Below are 20,453 nucleotides of genomic sequence, written 5' to 3'. Positions count from 1 at the left end.
AAAGCAAAAATTGCGATGTTTGAAGGAATAGTGGTTCCGACAATATTATATGGTTGCGAGGCATGGGCTATAGATAGAATTGTGCGGACGAGGGTGGATGTGTTGGAAATGAGATGTATGAGGACAATATGTGGTGAGAGGTGGTTCAATCGAGTAAGTAAGAAAAGGGTAAAGAGATGTGTGGTAATAAAAAGTGTGAGGTTGAGAGAGTAGAAGAGGGTGTTTTGAAATGGTCTGGTCACATGGAGAGAATGAGTGAGGAAAGATTGACAAAGAGGATATACGTGTCAGAGGTGGAGGGAAAGAGAAGAAATGGGAGACCAAATTGGAGGTGGAAAGATGGAGTGAAAAAGATTTTGAGTGATCAGGACCTGAATATGCAGGAGAGTGTAAGGTGTGCAAGGAATCGAGTGAATTGGAACGATGTGGTAAACCAGGGTCGACATGCTGTCAATGGATTGAACCAGGCCATGTGAAGCGTCTGGGGTAAACCATGGAAAGTTGTGTGGGGCCTGGATGTGGAAAGGGAGCTGTGGTTTCGGGCATTATTGCATGACAGCTAGAGACTGAGTGTGAACGAATGGGGCCTTTGTTGTCTTTTCCTAGCGCTACCTCGCACACGAGGGGGGAGGGGGATGGTATTCCATGTGTGGTGAGGTGGCGATGGGAATGAATAAAGGCAGACAGTGTGAATTGTGTGCATGGGTATATATGTATGTGTCTGTGTGTGTATGTATATGTGTACATTGAGATTTATAGGTATGTGTATTTGCATGTGTGGACGTGTATGTATATACATGTGTATGGGGGTGGGTTGGGCCATTTCTTTCTTCTGTTTCCTTGCGCTACCTCGCAAACGCAGGAGACAGCGACAAAGCAAAATAATATATATATATATATCTTTCTTTAATACTATTCGCCATTTCCCTGTGTTAGCAAGGTAGCGTTAAGAACAGAGGACTGGGCCTCTGAGAGAATATCCTCACCTGGCCTCGTTCTCTGTTCCTTCTTTTGGAAAAATTAAAAAAAACAAGGGTAGGACTTCCAGTCCCCCCCCCCCCTTTTAGCCGCCTTCTATGAGACGCAGGGAATACGTGGGAAGTATTCTTTCTCCCCTATCCCCAGGGATAATATATATATATATATATATATATATATATATATATATATATATATATATATATATATATTTTTTTTTATACTTTGTCGCTGTCTCCCGCGTTTGCGAGGTAGCGCAAGAAAACAGACGAAAGAAATGGCCCAACCCCCCCCCATACACATGTACATACACACGTCCACACACACAAATATACATACCTACACAGCTTTCCATGGTTTACCCCGGACGCTTCACATGCCTTGATTCAATCCACTGACAGCACGTCAACCCCTGTATACCACATCGCTCCAATTCACTCTATTCCTTGCCCTCCTTTCACCCTCCTGCATGTTCAGGCCCCGATCACACAAAATCTTTTTCACTCCATCTTTCCACCTCCAATTTGGTCTCCCTCTTCTCCTCGTTCCCTCCACCTCCGACACATATATCCTCTTGGTCAATCTTTCCTCACTCATCCTCTCCATGTGCCCAAACCACTTCAAAACACCCTCTTCTGCTCTCTCAACCACGCTCTTTTTATTTCCACACATCTCTCTTACCCTTAGGTTACTCACTCGATCAAACCACCTCACACCACACATTGTCCTCAAACATCTCATTTCCAGCACATCCATCCTCCTGCGCACAACTCTATCCATAGCCCACGCCTCGCAACCATACAACATTGTTGGAACCACTATTCCTTCAAACATACCCATTTTTGCTTTCCGAGATAATGTTCTCGACTTCCACACATTCTTCAAGGCCCCCAGAATTTTCGCCCCCTCCCCCACCCTATGATCCACTTCCGCTTCCATGGTTCCATCCGCTGCCAGATCCACTCCCAGATATCTAAAACACTTCACTTCATATATATATATATATATATATATTTTTTCTTTTTCATACTATTCGCCATTTCCCGCATTAGCGAGGTAGCGATTATATATATATATATATTATCTCGGAAAGCAAAAATGGGTATGTTTGAAGGAATAGTGGTTCCAACAATGTTGTATGGTTGCGAGGCGTGGGCTATGGATAGAGTTGTGCGCAGGAGGATGGATGTGCTGGAAATGAGATGTTTGAGGACAATGTGTGGTGTGAGGTGGTTTGATCGAGTGAGTAACGTAAGGGTAAGAGAGATGTGTGGAAATAAAAAGAGCGTGGTTGAGAGAGCAGAAGAGGGTGTTTTGAAGTGGTTTGGGCACATGGAGAGGATGAGTGAGGAAAGATTGACCAAGAGGATATATGTGTCGGAGGTGGAGGGAACAAGGAGAAGAGGGAGACCAAATTGGAGGTGGAAAGATGGAGTGAAAAAGATTTTGTGTGATCGGGGCCTGAACATGCAGGAGGGTGAAAGGAGGGCAAAGAATAGAGTGGATTGGAGCGATGTGGTATACCGGGGTTGACGTGCTGTCAGTGGATTGAATCAAGGCATGTGTATGGGGGTGGGTTGGGCCATTTCTTTCGTCTGTTTCCTTGCGCTACCTCGCAAACGTGGGAGACAGCGACAAATAAAAAAAATATATATATATATATATATATATATATATATATATATATATATATATATATATATATTTTGATGATAGACTGGAAGATATAGGGTGTTTTGGTCAGGGTGGAGTGCTAAGTGAGAGGGTCAGGGAGAATGGTTTAGTGAACAGATAAAAGGTAATGAAAGCTTTGCACAAGATGAAAGCCAGAAAGGTGGCGGGTTTGGATGGTATTGCTATGGAATTTATAAAAAATGGGGTGATGTGTGTTGTCAAATGGTTGGTAAGGATATTCAATGCATGTTTGGATCATGGTGAAGTGCCTGAGGATTGGCAGAATGCATGCATACTGCCAATGTGCAAAGAGGATAAAGGAGAGTGTTCAAATTACAGAGGTACAAGTTTGTTGAGTATTCCAGGGAAACTGTATGGGAGGGTATTGACAGAGAGGGTAAAGGCACGTACAGAGCATCAGATTGGGGAAGAGCAGTGTGGTTTCAGTAGTAGTAGAGGATGCGTGGATCAGGTGTTTGCTTTGAAGAATGTATGCCAGAAATTCTTACAAAAACAGATGGATTTGTATGTAACATTTACAGATCTGGAGAAGGCATATGACAGGGTGGATAGAGATGCTTTGTGGAAGGTTTTAAGAGTATATGGTGTGGGAGGTAAGTTGCTAGAAGCTGTGAAAAGTTTTTACCAAGGATGTAAGGCATGTGTACAAGTAGGAAGAGAGAAAAGTGACTGGTTCCCCGTAAATGTCAGTTTGAAGCAGGGGTGTGTGATGTCTCTGTGGTTGTTTAATTTGTTTATAGATGGGGTGGTTAGGGAGGTGAATGCAAGAGTTTTGGAGGGAGGGGCAAGTATGCAGCCTGATTTGCATGAGAGGGCTTGGGAAGCGAGTCAGTTGTTCACCGATAATACAGCGCTGGTGGCTGATTCGGGCAAGAAACTGCAGACGTTGGTGACTGAGTTTGGTAAAGTGTGTGAAAGAAGAAAGTTGAGAGTTCGATGTGAATAGGGGCAAGGTTATTAGGTTCAGTAGGGTCGAGGGACAAGTTAATTGGGAGGCAAGTTTGAATAGAGAAAAACTGAAGGAAGTCAAGTGTTTTAGATATCTGGCAGTGGATTTACCAGTGGATGGAACCATGGAAGCGGAAGCGAGTCACAGGATGGGGGAGGGAGTGAAGTTCTGGGAGCATTGAAGAATGTTATCTCGGAGCAAAAATGGGTACGTTTGAAGGAATAGTGGTTCCAACACTGTTTCATGGTTGCGAGGTGTAGGGTATAGACAGGGTTGAGCGGAGGAGGGTGAATATATTGAAAATGAAATGTTTGTGGACTATATGTGGTGTGAGGTGGTTTGAACGAATAAGTAATGAAAGGGTAAGAGAGATTGTGTAAATAAAATTTGTGTGATTGAGAGGGCAGAAGAGGGTGTCTTGAAATGCTTTGGACACATCGAGAGAACGAGTGAGGAAAGATTGACAGAGAGGATACAAGTGTCAGAAGTGGAGGGAAGGGGAAGCAGGAGACCAAACTGGAGGGAGGGAAGGAGAAGCAGGAGACCAAATTGGAGGTGGAGGGAAGAAGACCAAATTGGAGGTGGAGGGAAGGAGAAGCAAAAGACCAAATTGGAGGTGGAGGGAAGGAGAAGCAGGAGACCAAATTGGAGGTGGAAGGATTGAGTGAAAGATTTTGAGCAATCTGGGCCTGAACATAGAAGAGGATGAAAGGCGTGCAAGGAATAGAGTGAATTGGAATGATGTGGTATACCGAGGTGGACGTGCTGTCAGTTGATTAAACCAGGGCATGTGAAGCATCTGGGGTAAACCATGGAAGGGTCTGTGGGGCCAGGATGTGGAAAGGTTGCTGTGGTTTTGGTGCTTTATACAAGACAGCTAGAGACCGAGAGGCCTTTTTGTCTGCCTCGATGGAGGGAGGGAAATGCTATCGTGTGTGTGGGGCAGGGCGGCGACAGGAATGAATGAAGGCAGCAAGCATGGATATGTACATGTGTTTATATGTATGTCTGTATATATATAAGTTGTAATGTATATGTATATGTGCATGTGTGGACATTTATGTATAAACATAATACATATATATATATGTGGGTGGGTTGGGCTATTTCTGGTCTGTTTCCTTGCACTACCTTGCTAACGCAAGAGACAACGGTTAAGTATAAAAACATATATTTTTCTTAATCACCGTTTCCCACATTAGCACAAGGAAACAGACGAAAGAATGGCCCAACCCACCCACATACACATGTATATACATAAATTGCCACAAATGCACATATACATACCTATACATTTCAACGTATACATACATATGCATACACAGACGTACATATATACACATGTACATATTCATTTCAAACACACACACACACACACACACATATATATATATATATATATATATATATATATATATATATATATATATATAATATATATATATATATATTTTATTTATTTATACTTTGTCGCTGTCTCCCGCGTTTGCAAGGTAGCGCAAGGAAACAGACGAAAGAAATGGCCCAACCCCCCCATACACATGTATATACATACGTCCAAACACACAAATATACATACCTACACAGCTTTCCATGGTTTACCCCAGACGCTTCACATGCCTTGATTCAATCCACTGACAGCACGTCAACCCCGGTATACCACATCGCTCCAATTCACTCTATTCCTTGCCCTCCTTTCACCCTCCTGCATGTTCAGGCCCTGATCACACAAAATCTTTTTCACTCCATCTTTCCACCTCCAATTTGTTCTCCCTCTTCTCCTCGTTCCCTCCACCTTCGACACATATATTCTCTTGGTCAATCTTTCCTCACTCATTCTCTCCATGTGCCCGAACCATTTCAAAACACCCTCTTCTGCTCTCTCAACCACGCTCTTTTTATTTCCACACATCTCTCTTACCCTTACGTTACTTACTCGATCAAACCACCTCACACCACACATTGTCCTCAAACATCTCATTTCCAGCACATCCATCCTCCTGCACACAACTCTATCCATAGCCCACGCCTCGCAACCATACAACATTGTTGGAACCACTATTCCTTCAAACATACCCATTTTTGCTTTCCGAGATAATGTTCTCGACTTCCACACATTCTTCAAGGCTCCCAGAATTTTCGCCCCCTCCCCCACCCTATGATCCACTTCCGCTTCCATGGTTCCATCTGCTGCCAGATCCACTCCCAGATATCTAAAACACTTCACTTCCTCCAGTTTTTCTCCATTCAAACTCACCTCCCAATTGACTTGACCCTCAACCCTACTGTACCTAATAACCTTGCTCTTATTCACATTTACTCTTAACTTTCTTCTTTTACACACTTTACCAAACTCAGTCACCAGCTTCTGCAGTTTCTCACATGAATCAGCCACCAGCGCTGTATCATCAGTGGGAGATGTATAAAAGAAAGAGACAGGAGGTCAAGAGAAAGGTGCAAGTGGTGAAAAAAAGGGCAAATGAGAGTTGGGGTGAGAGAGTATCATTAAATTTTAGGGAGAATAAAAAGATGTTCTGGAAGGAGGTAAATAAAGTGCGTAAGACAAGGGAGCAAATGGGAACTTCAGTGAAGGGCGCAAATGGGAGGTGATAAGTAGTGGTGATGTGAGGAGATGGAGTGAGTATTTTCAAGGTTTGTTGAATGTGTTTGATGATAGAGTGGCAGATATAGGGTGTTTTGGTCGAGGTGGTGTGCAAAGTGAGAGGGTTAGGGAAAATGATTTGGTAAACAGACAAGAGGTAGTAAAAGCTTTGCGGAAGATGAAAGCCGGCAAGGCAGCAGGTTTGGATGGTATTGCAGTGGAATTTATTAAAAAAGGGGGTGACTGTATTGCTGACTGGTTGGTAAGGTTATTTAATGTATGTATGACTCATGGTGAGGTGCCTGAGGATTGGCGGAATGCGTGCATAGTGCCATTGTACAAAGGCAAAGGGGATAAGAGTGAGTGCTCAAATTACAGAGGTATAAGTTTGTTGAGTATTCCTGGTAAATTATATGGGAGGATATTGATTGAGAGGGTGAAGGAATGTACAGAGCATCAGATTGGGGAGGAGCAGTGTGGTTTCAGAAGTGGTAGAGGATGTGTGGATCAGGTGTTTGCTTTGAAGAATGTATGTGAGAAATACTTAGAAAAGCAAATGGATTTGTATGTAGCATTTATGGATCTGGAGAAGGCATATGATAGAGCTGATAGAGATGCTCTGTGGAAGGTATTAAGAATATATGGTGTGGGAGGCAAGTTGTTAGAAGCAGTGAAAAGTTTTTATCGAGGATGTAAGGCATGTGTACGTGTAGGAAGAGAGGAAAGTGATTGGTTCTCAGTGAATGTAGGTTTGCGGCAGGGGTGTGTGATGTCTCCATAGTTGTTTAATTTGTTTATGGATGGAGTTGTTAGGGAGGTGAATGCAAGAGTTTTGGAAAGAGGGGCAAGTATGAAGTCTGTTGGGGATATATATATATATATGTATATGTATATACATGTGTATGGGGGGGGTTGGGCCATTTCTTTCGTCTGTTTCCTTGCGCTACCTCGCAAAAACGGGAGACAGCGACAAAGTATAAAAATATATATATATATATATATATATATATATATATATATATATATATATATATACATATATATATATTTTGCTTTGTCGCTGTCTCCCACGTTTGCGAGGTAGCGCAAGGAAACAGACGAAAGAAATGGCCTAACCCACCCCCATACACATGTATATACATACATCCACACACGTAAATATACACACCTACACAGCTTTCCATGGTTTACCCCAGACGCTTCACATGCCCTGATTCAATCCACTGACAGCACGTCAACCCCGGTATACCACATCGCTCCAATTCACTCTATTCCTTGCCCTCCTTTCACCCTCCTGCATGTTCAGGCCCCGATCACTCAAAATCTTTTTCACTCCATCTTTCCACCTCCAATTTGGTCTCCCACTTCTCCTCGTTCCCTCCACCTCCGACACATATATCCTCTTGGTCAATCTTTCCTCACTCATTCTCTCCATGTGCCCAAACCATTTCAAAACATATATATATATATATATATATATATATATATATTTCTTTCAAACTATTCGCCATTTCCCGCGTTAGCAAGGTAGCGTTAAGAACAGAGGACTGGGCCTCTGAGGGAATATCCTCACCTGGCCCCCTTCTCTGTTCCTTCTTTTGGAAAATGAAAAAAAAAAATAATCATAATCACTTTCACCTACTGACTGGTGTAATTTTCAGCTGATTACCATAACTCCCTCATACATCACAGAAACAATTAGAAGTGGTTGGTTCACTCTGTATTTTGCCTCTGATCACATCATTAACATACTGGCAAAAAATCTTATAAATCTTATCACAAGATAATTTTCACTTTCTAGTAGTTCCCACACATTTTTTTTTATGTATACAACTGAATCATTATTTTTCCCCACGAGTCTGAAAATGACTCATCCCCCTCCATAAAGGGAAGAAAAGCAATCTCAAAATAAATATCAATGGATACCAATAACGGCATATTAAATTCAAGAGTGCATTAAAAGAAAAATTTACAATTAATGGAACCGAAAATACATAAAGACAAAATGGTTTGTCTTGCAGTCTCCACCACTTGACTACTGTATGACCGGTTAAGCTCTGGAAAAACAAAATGCTGTACTTGCACCCCTACTGTTCCTTGCTCCTACAACTAACACTGACATGACATCAGTTTCATATCTTTTGCAGATACAAGAATTATGAAAATCTCATCAGATAAGGATGTTGGAAGGGACATAAGAGACTATCACAAGGTCACCAAGGAAAACATGCTTTTAAAGGGGGATTCAACTCCTCGAGTAGGAGGAAATTAAAGAAATCAATGACAATACTGGACAGAAGCACTGTCCTAACGCAAATGACTTATGGAAAATACCTATCAGTAAAAATGTCTCACAAACTTACCTTCATTGAAACAACAAACCAAAGTGTCTCCTGAAGGATGGTGGGAAGGGTCCAACGGACTTTCATGACATGAAGAAAAATTTTTTATATTTTCAAGGCCCAATTTTTCTTAAAAAAAAAAAATATTGTATCTGTGTAATCCCACCCTGCAAGGAACAAAACACTAAATTGCAAGGGCTCTGAAGATGTTTCAAGCCTATTTTAACATGGTAAAACCCCAATCACTATTAGTAAATGGATGAAATCACAGGCTGCCCAGTTTCTGAAGAGCTGACAGATGTAATGTATATGCTTTACACACCATGATAATCCTAAAAAGCATGGTCCCCAACTTACAAACTTGGAAAAAATGTTCTAACAGGCATGGAAGACTAAAATATGTCTAAAAGGTGCATTGAGCACAATAAGGGGAAATACAAACACTCATGGCCCAATCAGAAAAAACTATGGGATGCATGCTAAAGAAATTAAAAGCAGCTCTCAACAAATACTCAATAAGTATCAGACCAACCAGTCTGCGGTGGCTACATATTGCAAGTCAGCTGACCAAGGCTTACTATAGCTTTGTCGATCAACAAATCAACCCAGCAGCCTGGGCCCAACTGGGCTGCGAGGGATAGACGACTCTCCAATATCATTCCTGGCTGGAACACACTTCAAACCATAAGACACAACTATACACCATTCATAGACCTTTAAGGAATACTCATTTAAAACATATTGCAATCAGTATGCTCTGCCAAAAGTACGGTAGCTGTACAAGGTGCTAATGCAAGCAGCCTTCATAAATCTTTTCTAAAGAAAACATACTATGATTATCAAACTAATACCATCCACATAGTCCTGAACCTTACATCACAGAACATACTATGTTCTATTCATTAATATCAGCTACAATATCCTAGTCCATACAGCATACTACAAACTGTAGCCAACCAATTCATTACAAAATCCATTTCCTTGAACACAAACCATTCCCAACATACATTTAACTTCAGTTTCACTATCAATTTTGCTTCATATGCCACATGCTGCTATACCTAAACCTTTTTTTCTTAGGAACAATTCCTGGATGCTTTCTCCACAATGGGTCATACTAAGTCAATTCAAAACAAAAGTACTAAATCCAGCCATACTGAAGCTTTTTCACCACCTCAAAGAAGTTCATTGTAATCTTGGGTAAAATGGTACACCTTTACTGCAATACTAGATGCTAATCAACCACAAAAAAAACAATCACTGCCTAACTTACCAGTCAGAAAAAAAACTGAAAAAAGGACCTTGTTGGGTGGGCCACTTAGAGCTTTAATGCATTACCTTTCATGTGATCTGCTACATTATTCCTGGTTGAATTATGCTAAAAAAGGCTAGCCCTGGGGTTTCTGGGGCAATGTTCCCTTGTAACAAGACTGATAAAGTTTTAAAATCATGTGGACATTTATGGCATGCAATTTCTGAATTTTGCACAATGGGGGAAACTTTCCCAAATGCAAAAATATAATTAGCATGTTAGTGTTACGAGAATATAACACTTCTAAAATTTCCATTTAAACAAAATATGTTCTGAAGACATTATGTTTCCAATTTTTTTTCCTTCAATCCCAATGCTTTAACTTTAAGACCCTAAATAACTCCTCAGCTAGTTATTCTCAATGCATGGTACAATTTCAAAGTTACAGAAGTTTCACCATGTACAATATACATCATTTATCTAAACATTCAGTTTCATCTTTTGGACATTAATTAATCCATTCTAATGATTTGTATAACCATACAATGTCAAAATGAGAGGCCATGGTAATCATGTATGTAGTTACCTAGATTCTGATATAGAACAAACAAAATTGCCATGGTCTCAAAGCATTTTTAAAAAGGTCTATTCTGACGAACTAATCCCAGATCAATAAACCCATTCGCAAAAATTTGCACATAAAACATTTAAAAATCCTACACTAAACCTAGCTAAACTAATAGCACAATGTTTCCTCCAAATATATTCAATACTGTAGGGTTAAGTGGCTAAGAGAACTCATCCAAGGTTTAAGTTTTCAAAGTCTGGAATCACCCAAATATCCTGTTACTATAGAAATAAAATTCATAATCAAATATTTACAAAAATTTGCCATACATATATCAAAATCCAGCTGAAATCATTTACTTTACAAGGAAGGCAACTAACTTGCCAATACTAAAGTACTGAAAAATCTTATTCGAACCATAACAGTTGTATGAACTGTATTTCAACTGCTGCAATCCTTTTAAACAATGTTAGGTTATGTTTTGGGTAGTTACAGTCTCATTTTAAATAAACTAATGACCTAGCCATCAAATTCTTTAAATACTTGTTGCATGATGTATAGGAATTGCCATGTCGTAAAGTGGCTATACTTTATCTTTGTTATACACAAATTCTCATTTCCTTTAGCATTCTAGGAACTTTTCATGGTTTAATTATATTTCCAATGTATTAGGCATGCAAAGACTTTTCAGATGATACTCTTCTGCCATGGACACCCCCTTAATGCGAGTTCCCAGAGGGAACAGGCATCAAAGATACATAGCTATATTGATGGTAAGTTATATATACATTTGTTGGCCACCTGGAGATCAAACAATATCATCAACGAAGCCAGAAATTAAACAATTTAGCTACCATATTATATACATTATTACTATCTCTGGTTATGAACTTTGTTCCAATGGTTGTAAAACAGGGTTTGGAGAATATCAAAGCAAGATTTTGAACATTTTATTCTTTACTATTAAAGGGGCAATATGGCTTAAAAATCTCAAGGAAAACTTTTAAATCAATGAAATCCATGAAAACCTTACCCAAACTATTATGCCGAAATTCCAATTAATTTTCAATATTCCAGACATCCTTCATGTGTCCTTGCCTAACCTCCCTACATGCAACAACTCCATCAGTTCCTAACAGCAGACCACATTGCTGGTATTTCTATAAACCTCTACAGCCAGAGGAGAATAAGACAGTTTTCATGGGTTTGTTGTAATTTCCGAAAGGTCTAACCTAACTTTGAGCAGATTAAACACATTTTCCTCATTATATAAAAACCACTCTACAATCACATTTACAAATGTACATTATACGATACTCCAAATCAAGCTCTGCAGCTTTCACTTGGTTCTAAAAACAACACATTACCAATGGAGAACAACTTCACAACAGAAAAACTTGTCTTAATACATAGGTAAATGGTAATCTGTAATTGAGGCAATACACACTTCCTAATATTGAAGAAATTTCATCAATGCCAGTAATGTTTGGCTTTATGTTGTAAGCCAAAAGCATTGTTAGTTACATACCTATGGGCACAAACTTACAAGAAATAATTTTAAAAACTGAATGACCACAATCCTGTGAGGAGGGGAGAAAGTTAAAGAAAATGTGACACACATGATATACAATACTACTAGCTATCAACAGAGCCTCTTGAAAACCTAACAGCTATTTGAAGAGATTAACCCTTAACTTTAGTGCTGCAGTTAAAATACACTAACATCAATGGCATTTGCTGCATTCCATCACACGGTGATAGTATTGATCCATTGCAAGACATATGCTTGGGTGCAATCACTCAGCATGTAAATCTTTCAGCAAAAATGCAAGCAAGACCATCCTGTAATTGTGTTCCAGAGCAAGAATGCAACCCATTAATCAACCGTTCCAACTGGTAAATCTATGGTGAAAGTAGTTCCTATCAACATTACGTAAATGTGGGCACAATGGGAATGTCATTACTTACATGCACTGGACTACATTACATATATATTTTGTAGTATATAATCTACAGAATCATTTACATCACCTGCTTCCCCATCACTGTTAGCTAAAAGGTCAGTCACTGAATCTTCCAGGAATCAAACTAGCTAAAAAAAAAGTAACTGTACACTCATGAAAGCACAATGAACCCAAATTAAGTTATTTCACCTGCTGACCAATAGCCACTGATTGTAAAGTCTGCTTGACTGCTGAAATTACGAGCCAAAAAAGCAAGAGAAAATCGGAATGTAGCATTAATCAATAAATTGTCATGGAACACAAAATTGCTTGTCACATTACATACTAGTTTACTATGAACATTCAACAAATGCTAACCTTTTTCACTATTACTATTTTCTGACCATGATCAAGTTTTTAACAACTCAAAGTTAATACTTCTTCAATGGTTATATACCCATGTAAGTTAGCCCAATTCATGCAAATATCTTCATTTATGGGGAATGTATATGTAATTTCCCTTCAGTAAACTTAACTAAATTAATCCTATATCCCCTAGTTTTACTTTCAGTAGCCCTGGATATTACTGATTTTGGTCAGTGATAATACAGTTTCTGACAACTGCTGCAGAGCATACAAGCATTACAATTATCAAAAAAAGTTAATATGGACTATGCTTATGAAAACAAATGCGTTAATCTAACCTAACATTCTAAAATCATCCACAAAAAACCTAACTAGTTAAAATGAGTGCAGAGCAAACAAGATGAAGTTTCTGTAGGTTCTGATTTTCAACTTGGCAACTCTTACATCAGCCCTACATCTTTATACTATTATCGCCTTTACATTCAATAAAATATAATGCTTACATTCATGCTCAGCTCTATCTATATCACTAATGCCTTTCCCTCATGGAACTCTGGGGAGTGGGGGTTGAAGTGTATCTAACTAGCAAACTCCAACGCAACTTCTAGGCCTTTAGTGCATTAACCTCAAATCAACTCCAATGCCACTTCTTGGCTTTTAATGCTTTACCCTTAACAGGCCACTGGCAGAAGGCAACTCCAGTCCAGTGTTTGCAAAGGCTCCTACTAACTACTGCTTCCTATTGGGTCTACATAATGTTCCAACCTACTGCTACTACATTATGCTCCCACCTAATGTTCCTTCATACTACTACTACTGCTACTACTACATAACATCTTCCTAATGCTCAAGCCTGAATGTTCCTGATATTTTACCAAAAGGCTGGGCTAGCGCATAACGCTCACTGCAGGAAAATCTAGTTACGAAGAATAAGTTGTGCGAGTTAAGCATTGTGTAAAATTGAGATTGTATATTTGTGGACATAATGCAGTAAGTTTAATTGCACTGCAATACATCCTCAGTTGACACTAATGAAGAAAGCTACAATTTTATCAGATTTAGGTAAAGCAAGGCTAGTTTCGAGAACACTTATATTGGTTTGATATCTTCAAGTTTACTCTTACAAGAAATACCAAATTTTGCTTTAGAACCTTAAAAAAATGTCTTACTACGATGCCTCTTTCTTATTAGGGTCATGAGGGAGAAGGAATGATACAAGAAATGATACGAAATTTTGCTTTAGAACCTTAAAAAAATATCTTACTACATTGCCTCTTTCTTATTTGGGTCATGAGGGATAAGGAAAAAGTGGGGTTTAACAATACTAAGACATTAAATACACTTTTTACATTTAAAGACCATCTATGATACCATCTTTTTATTCTTACACACTTGCAAAATTCATAATGCATTTCACATGCCTCCAAGTTCTTTCCTTTAGTTAGCAATGTAACCAAAGTTCATATGTCTTGAGATATGCAAGAATCTGATCCTGAGCAGGAAGGATCATATTAGCCCTAAATCAATGCACATATATGAACTCACCAATCTGCACAAATATGATTGTCAGATAAAATGTTACGAGGCATGGTACCGTTCACTGGAATGCATACATAAATAAAAAGATACTAGAAATTTCTACTCTCTACAGGAAAGTACTTTTTTTTTTATTAAGGCATCAGACCCTTTGAATATCAGAATACAAACTGGGTAGATATCACTAGAATTCGAACAAGTGCCAGGTGCATGTTTTTGGTTAGCCATCTGCAGGACACTCACCTTCTTTCTTTCCCTTAGCCCTCTCAAGATTTACTTGGACCCTTCCCTTAAGTTTTCCAGGAAGTTTTAGTTTCAACACGATAGAGATTTTCTGGTAAGCAACGGTATTCATCCTACTGTGAAGAACCTCATGTAATCAACTAATATCCTAACCAAGGATATGAGTTCCTAGCAGAGCTTTAAAAAAAAATTATCAACTGTATATAAAAAAATATAAACTGTGGGGCATAAGAATTCCGTTTTTTCCCCTTCACCCCCATCATGCATAAAGAGGTACATCCCCACCCTCAACATATTAACGGTTTCCCTTCACCCTCCCCACACATACACCGGTTCTCCCTTCAAGCCTTAACATTTATTAAGTCTTTCCTTCATCCATATGCCACCATGCTTTCCTGTCACCACCATCTGCAAACAGGTTTTCCCTTCACCCTCCCCATGAATAAGGAGATTTTGCCTTGTAATGAAGCTTTCCCTTCATCTTCCCCATGTGTAATCAGGATTTCCCTTCACCTTCCCCTGTATGTTCAAAAAATGTCCCTTAACCATCCCAAAAACTAGACATTTTCCCTTCATCCTCCCCACATGTAAAAAGGTTTCCCTTATTATGTACACATTTTTGTATTTCTCCTTCACCCTCCTTACATGAACAGGCATTCCCTTTGCCCCACATAAAAAACATTTTCATCTTAGACTACTTTACTGTTTTTCTCGCCAAAAATGTCTGTACATTGCTAGAACAGTCTAAGGATGGGACACTACATAAACTGGCTCCCAATAATAAAAAAAAAAAAAACGGATTTTCAAATCCATGATTATGATTTTAAATTTGTAGTTTAACATTTATCTACCGAAGGATAGCAATTGTACTGATATACGAGTTTTAAGTTTTGACAATTATATACCTATTTCAACTATTTCTAAATCCAGCATCAAAAGCATTTAGAACAGACTTTTGTAATATATATATTATACTATACTTGCTGTCTACGACGAAATTATGACTAAATAACCACTTACGCCGCCAAAAAATATCTTTGGATCTCGTTCACCCTTCATGCTCTACTCTGCGAGCACATTCAACACAACTAATGCTCATCCTCCAACCGACATACTTCGTACCAATGACAAATCACCACGCATAAATTCGTGAAACGCCTTATCAGATTTTTCCTTTCCAATTCCTGCAACACCTACATAACGCAGTAGTTGCCCGAGAGTTCGCCTTTTCACTAGCCCCTCCCTAGGTACATCTATCTACTCCGCATAGCTCTCTGGTCTAAACTAAAGCTTTCGTTATTCCCTTACCTATCATTTCCCGCTGCAGACATCTACTGACGACCACGTTACCTGCCGAAGGGAACTATTACCCTCTAGCATAACTATCGCCGCTTGGAGATATTAGCTACACATACCATGACTTTCAAAACCATTTATCTCACACGGTATGGAGTGACCTTTGACCCAGCCCTTAAGGATTACGCAAATAAGCCACGCCATCATCCCAAATGGTCGTTAATGTATTCAAAAGTCGTACCGTCGTGATCGAGCATAATAGCTTATTCCATTCGTCATGGGACATGCAGAAAGGGGATCAGCTGTGATGGCTACAACTTAAAAGACATGGCGGCCTGGGCCGTGCCTGGCCTGGCCCTCCCCACGATCACATGGTTCCCCTCCACAACCGCCCGCGCCACGCCCACAACCTCCAGCAAAATACACTTTTACATAATCAATTTCGTAATAGTAATGTACTAATAGACAAGAATTTCTCCAAGTTACGTAATATATCAAGATATGGGTACGAGTACCGGCATAGTCCCTCGCCGGCTGCCGACCCCTGCCACACCTACCTGAACTTTCCAAGCTGCTGAAAATGTATTAAGAAACCCACAAACCATTTTATCATCAACTCTATACTATGGCAAGAACAAGAGAAGTTCAGTCTTACCTGTTTTATAAAATAGGTGCTATTTACACAAATATAAAGTATATCCCAGGGTAGAGCGACCCACTCACTACCAAACCCTCTTGACGACTGGAATCTTCCCGGTCTACGGGGTTCTCATTGGTCGCCCACGGACTCCACCCTTCAAATGAGCTCCCAACCTAACTTTTAATTCTTACAATTTACAATAAAATTAGAAAACAATTTGTGATTTTTTTCATTTCTTATCACAGTAATATATGTTTATTTCCATATAAAAAAGATTTAGATTTTTGTCTATTATATTCATGAAACTATTCCATACTCATGTTTATTGATTTATCTATTTGTGAAATAATCAACCTTACTAGTTTCATATAGAAAAATGAAGATAAAATTCAAAATATTTCAATTTCAAAAATATCGTTTAAAAGATTTCATTAGCTGAAGTGTAATGTATACAAAATACTACAGCACCTGCGCGTGCGCACCAGAAGGCGGGAGATTCTGTTTTTATCAGACTGTATGCAATATCCACGTAAAATAGACAGAAAATATATATATCGTTCATCGTAATTGACTATACATGAAAAGATGTCATTTCTTATTGCTAACCGTTACACGACTGTCGTGGAAAACTACTTTCCTAAGATGTGCTATGAATTTGGTTACATGTAACGGGTTATTCGGACAACAATCTTAACAATTTCCCTCGTCCCCTTTATTTCTTTTATTTACCCTACCGTGGCTTGCAGCCAATAGCTACAAAACTTTCATGAACGCATAAGACCATTTGATTGCTTACGTGAAGTACCGTGAATAGAATCAACTTTCCCAAGCAATGAATCAGAGTAAATGAATTTGTAGTTCCTTGTCTTTCGAGTCATTAGAAAAATTACTAATGGGATGTCACGTGACATGATGTATTCTATGAAGATCTTTTCACTCACGATATGCAAAAAAGGATTTACTGATATATGAAGGAATATGTATACTTTACTTTCATTCCCCAGGAACTACAATATACTAGACGGGAGGCTAATATTTGGTGGATGTAAGTTAGTAGGGAGGAGTTAGGTCGGCACACACACACACACACACACACACACACACACACACATATATATATATATATATATATATATATATATATATATATATATATATATATATATATATATATATATATATATATATATATATATATATATATATATATATATATATATATATATATATATATATATATATATATATATATATATATATATATCTTTCTTTTAAACTATTCGCCATTTCCCGCGTTAGCGAGGTAGCGCTAAGAACAGAGGACTGTGCCTTTTTTGGAATATCCTCACCTGGCCCCCTCTGTTCCTTCTTTTCGAAAATTAAAAAAAAAAAAAGAGAGGGGAGGATTTCCAGCCCCCCGCTCCCTCCCCTTTTAGTCGCCTTCTACGACACGCAGGGAATACGTGGGAAGTATTCTTAATCCCCTATCCCTAGGGATAATATATATATATATATATATATATATATATATATATATATATATATATATATATATATATATATTTCTTTGCCGCTGTCTCCCGCGTTTGCGAGGTAGCGCAAGGAAACAGACGAAAGAAATGGCTCAACCCACCCCCATACACATTTATATACATACACGTCCACACACGCAAATATATATACCTACACATCTTTCCATGGTTTACCCCAGACGCTCCACATACCCTGATTCAATCCACTGACAGCACGTCAACCCCGGTATACCACATCGCTCCAATTCACTCTATTCCTTGCCCTCCTTTCACCCTCCTGCATGTTCAGGCCCCGATCACACAAAATCTTTTTCACTCCATCTTTCCACCTCCAATTTGGTCTCCCTCTTCTCCTCGTTCCCTCCACCTCCGACACATATATCCTCTTGGTCAATCTTTCCTCACTCATTCTCTCCATGTGCCCAAACCATTTCAAAACACCCTCTTCTGCTCTCTCAACCACGCTCTTTTTATTTCCACACATCTCTCTTACCCTTACGTTACTTACTCGATCAAACCACCTCACACCACACATTGTCCTCAAACATCTCATTTCCAGCACATCCACCCTCCTGCGCACCACTCTATACATAGCCCACGCCTCGCAACCATACAACATTGTTGGAACCACTATTCCTTCAAACATACCCATTTTTGCTTTCCGAGATAATGTTCTCGACTTCCACACATTCTTCAAGGCTCCCAGGATTTTCGCCTCCTCCCCCACCCTATGATCCACTTCCGCTTCCATGGTTCCATCCGCTGCCAGATCCACCCCCAGATATCTAAAACACTTTACTTCCTCCAGTTTTTCTCCATTCAAACTTACCTCCCAATTGCCTTGACCCTCAACCCTACTGTACCTAATAACCTTGCTTTTATTCACATTTACTCTTAACTTTCTTCTTTCACACACTTTACCAAACTCAGTCACCAGCTTCTGCAGTTTCTCACATGAATCAGCCACCAGCGCTTTATCATCAGCGAACAACAACTGACTCACTTCCCAAGCTCTCTCATCCCCAACAGACTTCATACTTGCCCCTCTTTCCAAAACTCTTGCATTCACCTCCCTAACAACCCCATCCATAAACAAATTAAACAACCATGGAGACCTCACACACCCCTGCCGCAAACCTACATTCACTGAGAACCAATCACTTTCCTCTCTTCCTACACGTACACATGCCTTACATATATATATATATATATATATATATATATATATATATATATATATATAGGAAAGGATCACAATTTTGCGCGTGATCAAGATATTCCTATGAGTCCACGGGGAAAATGAAACACGAAAAGTTCCCAAGTGCACTTTCGTGTAATAATCACATCATCAGGGGAGACAAAAGAGAGAACTATAACAGTCAATTGATATACATCGAAGAGGCGAAGCTAGGACGCCATTTGGTAAACATGTCATTGTCCATGTGTGTGTATGTGTATATATATATGTATATCATCCCTGGGGATAGGGGTGAAAGAATACTTCCCACGCATTCCTCGCGTGTCGTAGAAAGCGACTAGAGGGGACGGGAGCGGGGGGCCAGAAATCCTCCCCTCCTTGTATTTTTTTAACTTTCTAAAATGGGAAACAGATATATGGTTTGGGAATGTCTGGGGAGTAAAGTCAGGGGTTAGTGAGAGGACAAGAGCAAGGGAAGGAGTAGCAATACTCCTGAAACAGGAGTTGTGGGAGTATGTGATAGAGTGTAAGAAAGTAAATTCTCGATTAATATGGGTAAAACTGAAAGTTGATGGAGAGAGGTGGGTGATTATTGGTGCATATGCACCTGGGCATGAGAAGAAAGATCAAGAGAGGCAAGTGTTTTGGGAGCAGCTGAATGAGTGTGTTAGTGGTTTTGATGCACGAGACCGGGTTATAGTGATGGGTGATTTGAATGCAAAGGTGAGTAATGTGGCAGTTGAGGGAATAATTGGTATACATGGGGTGTTCAGTGTTGTAAATGGAAATGGTGAAGAGCTTGTAGATTTATGTGCTGAAAAAGGACTGATGATTGGGAATACCTGGTTTAAAAAGCGAGATATACATAAGTATACTTATGTAAGTAGGAGAGATGGCCAGAGAGCGTTACTGGATTACGTGTTAATTGACAGGCGTGCGAAAGAGAGACTTTTGGATGTTAATGTGCTGAGAGGTGCAACTGGAGGGATGTCTGATCATTATCTTGTGGAGGCTAAGGTGAAGATTTGTATGGGTTTTCAGAAAAGAAGAGTGAATGTTGGGGTGAAGAGGGTGGTGAGAGTAAGTGAGCTTGGGAAGGAGACCTGTGTGAGGAAGTACCAGGAGAGACTGAGTACAGAATGGAAAAAGGTGAGAACAGTGGAAGTAAGGGGAGTGGGGGAGGAATGGGATGTATTTAGGGAATCAGTGATGGATTGCGCAAAAGATGCTTGTGGCATGAGAAGAGTGGGAGGTGGGTTGATTAGAAAGGGTAGTGAGTGGTGGGATGAAGAAGTAAGAGTATTAGTGAAAGA

The 20,453-nt window shown here is 39.5% G+C and overlaps 1 protein-coding gene across 2 annotated transcripts in view; it reads right to left on the bottom strand.

The window, feature by feature from the left end:
* 14-3-3zeta (tyrosine 3-monooxygenase/tryptophan 5-monooxygenase activation protein zeta) overlaps window positions 1-16,561 on the bottom strand; it is a 78,621-nt gene extending 62,060 nt beyond the window's left edge. For both annotated transcript variants that reach the window (XM_071673268.1, XM_071673269.1), the window contains exon 1: window positions 16,426-16,561. The gene's annotated coding sequence lies outside the window, so the exon portion shown is untranslated. The remainder of the gene's footprint in view (window positions 1-16,425) is intronic.
* Window positions 16,562-20,453: the final 3,892 nt, after the last annotated feature.

This window comes from Panulirus ornatus, chromosome 18 (genome assembly GCF_036320965.1).
Source record: "Panulirus ornatus isolate Po-2019 chromosome 18, ASM3632096v1, whole genome shotgun sequence".
Lineage (NCBI taxonomy): Eukaryota > Metazoa > Arthropoda > Malacostraca > Decapoda > Palinuridae > Panulirus > Panulirus ornatus.
Note: the sequence above shows the minus strand (reverse complement) of the source record. Positions and strands in the feature narration are given on the sequence as shown.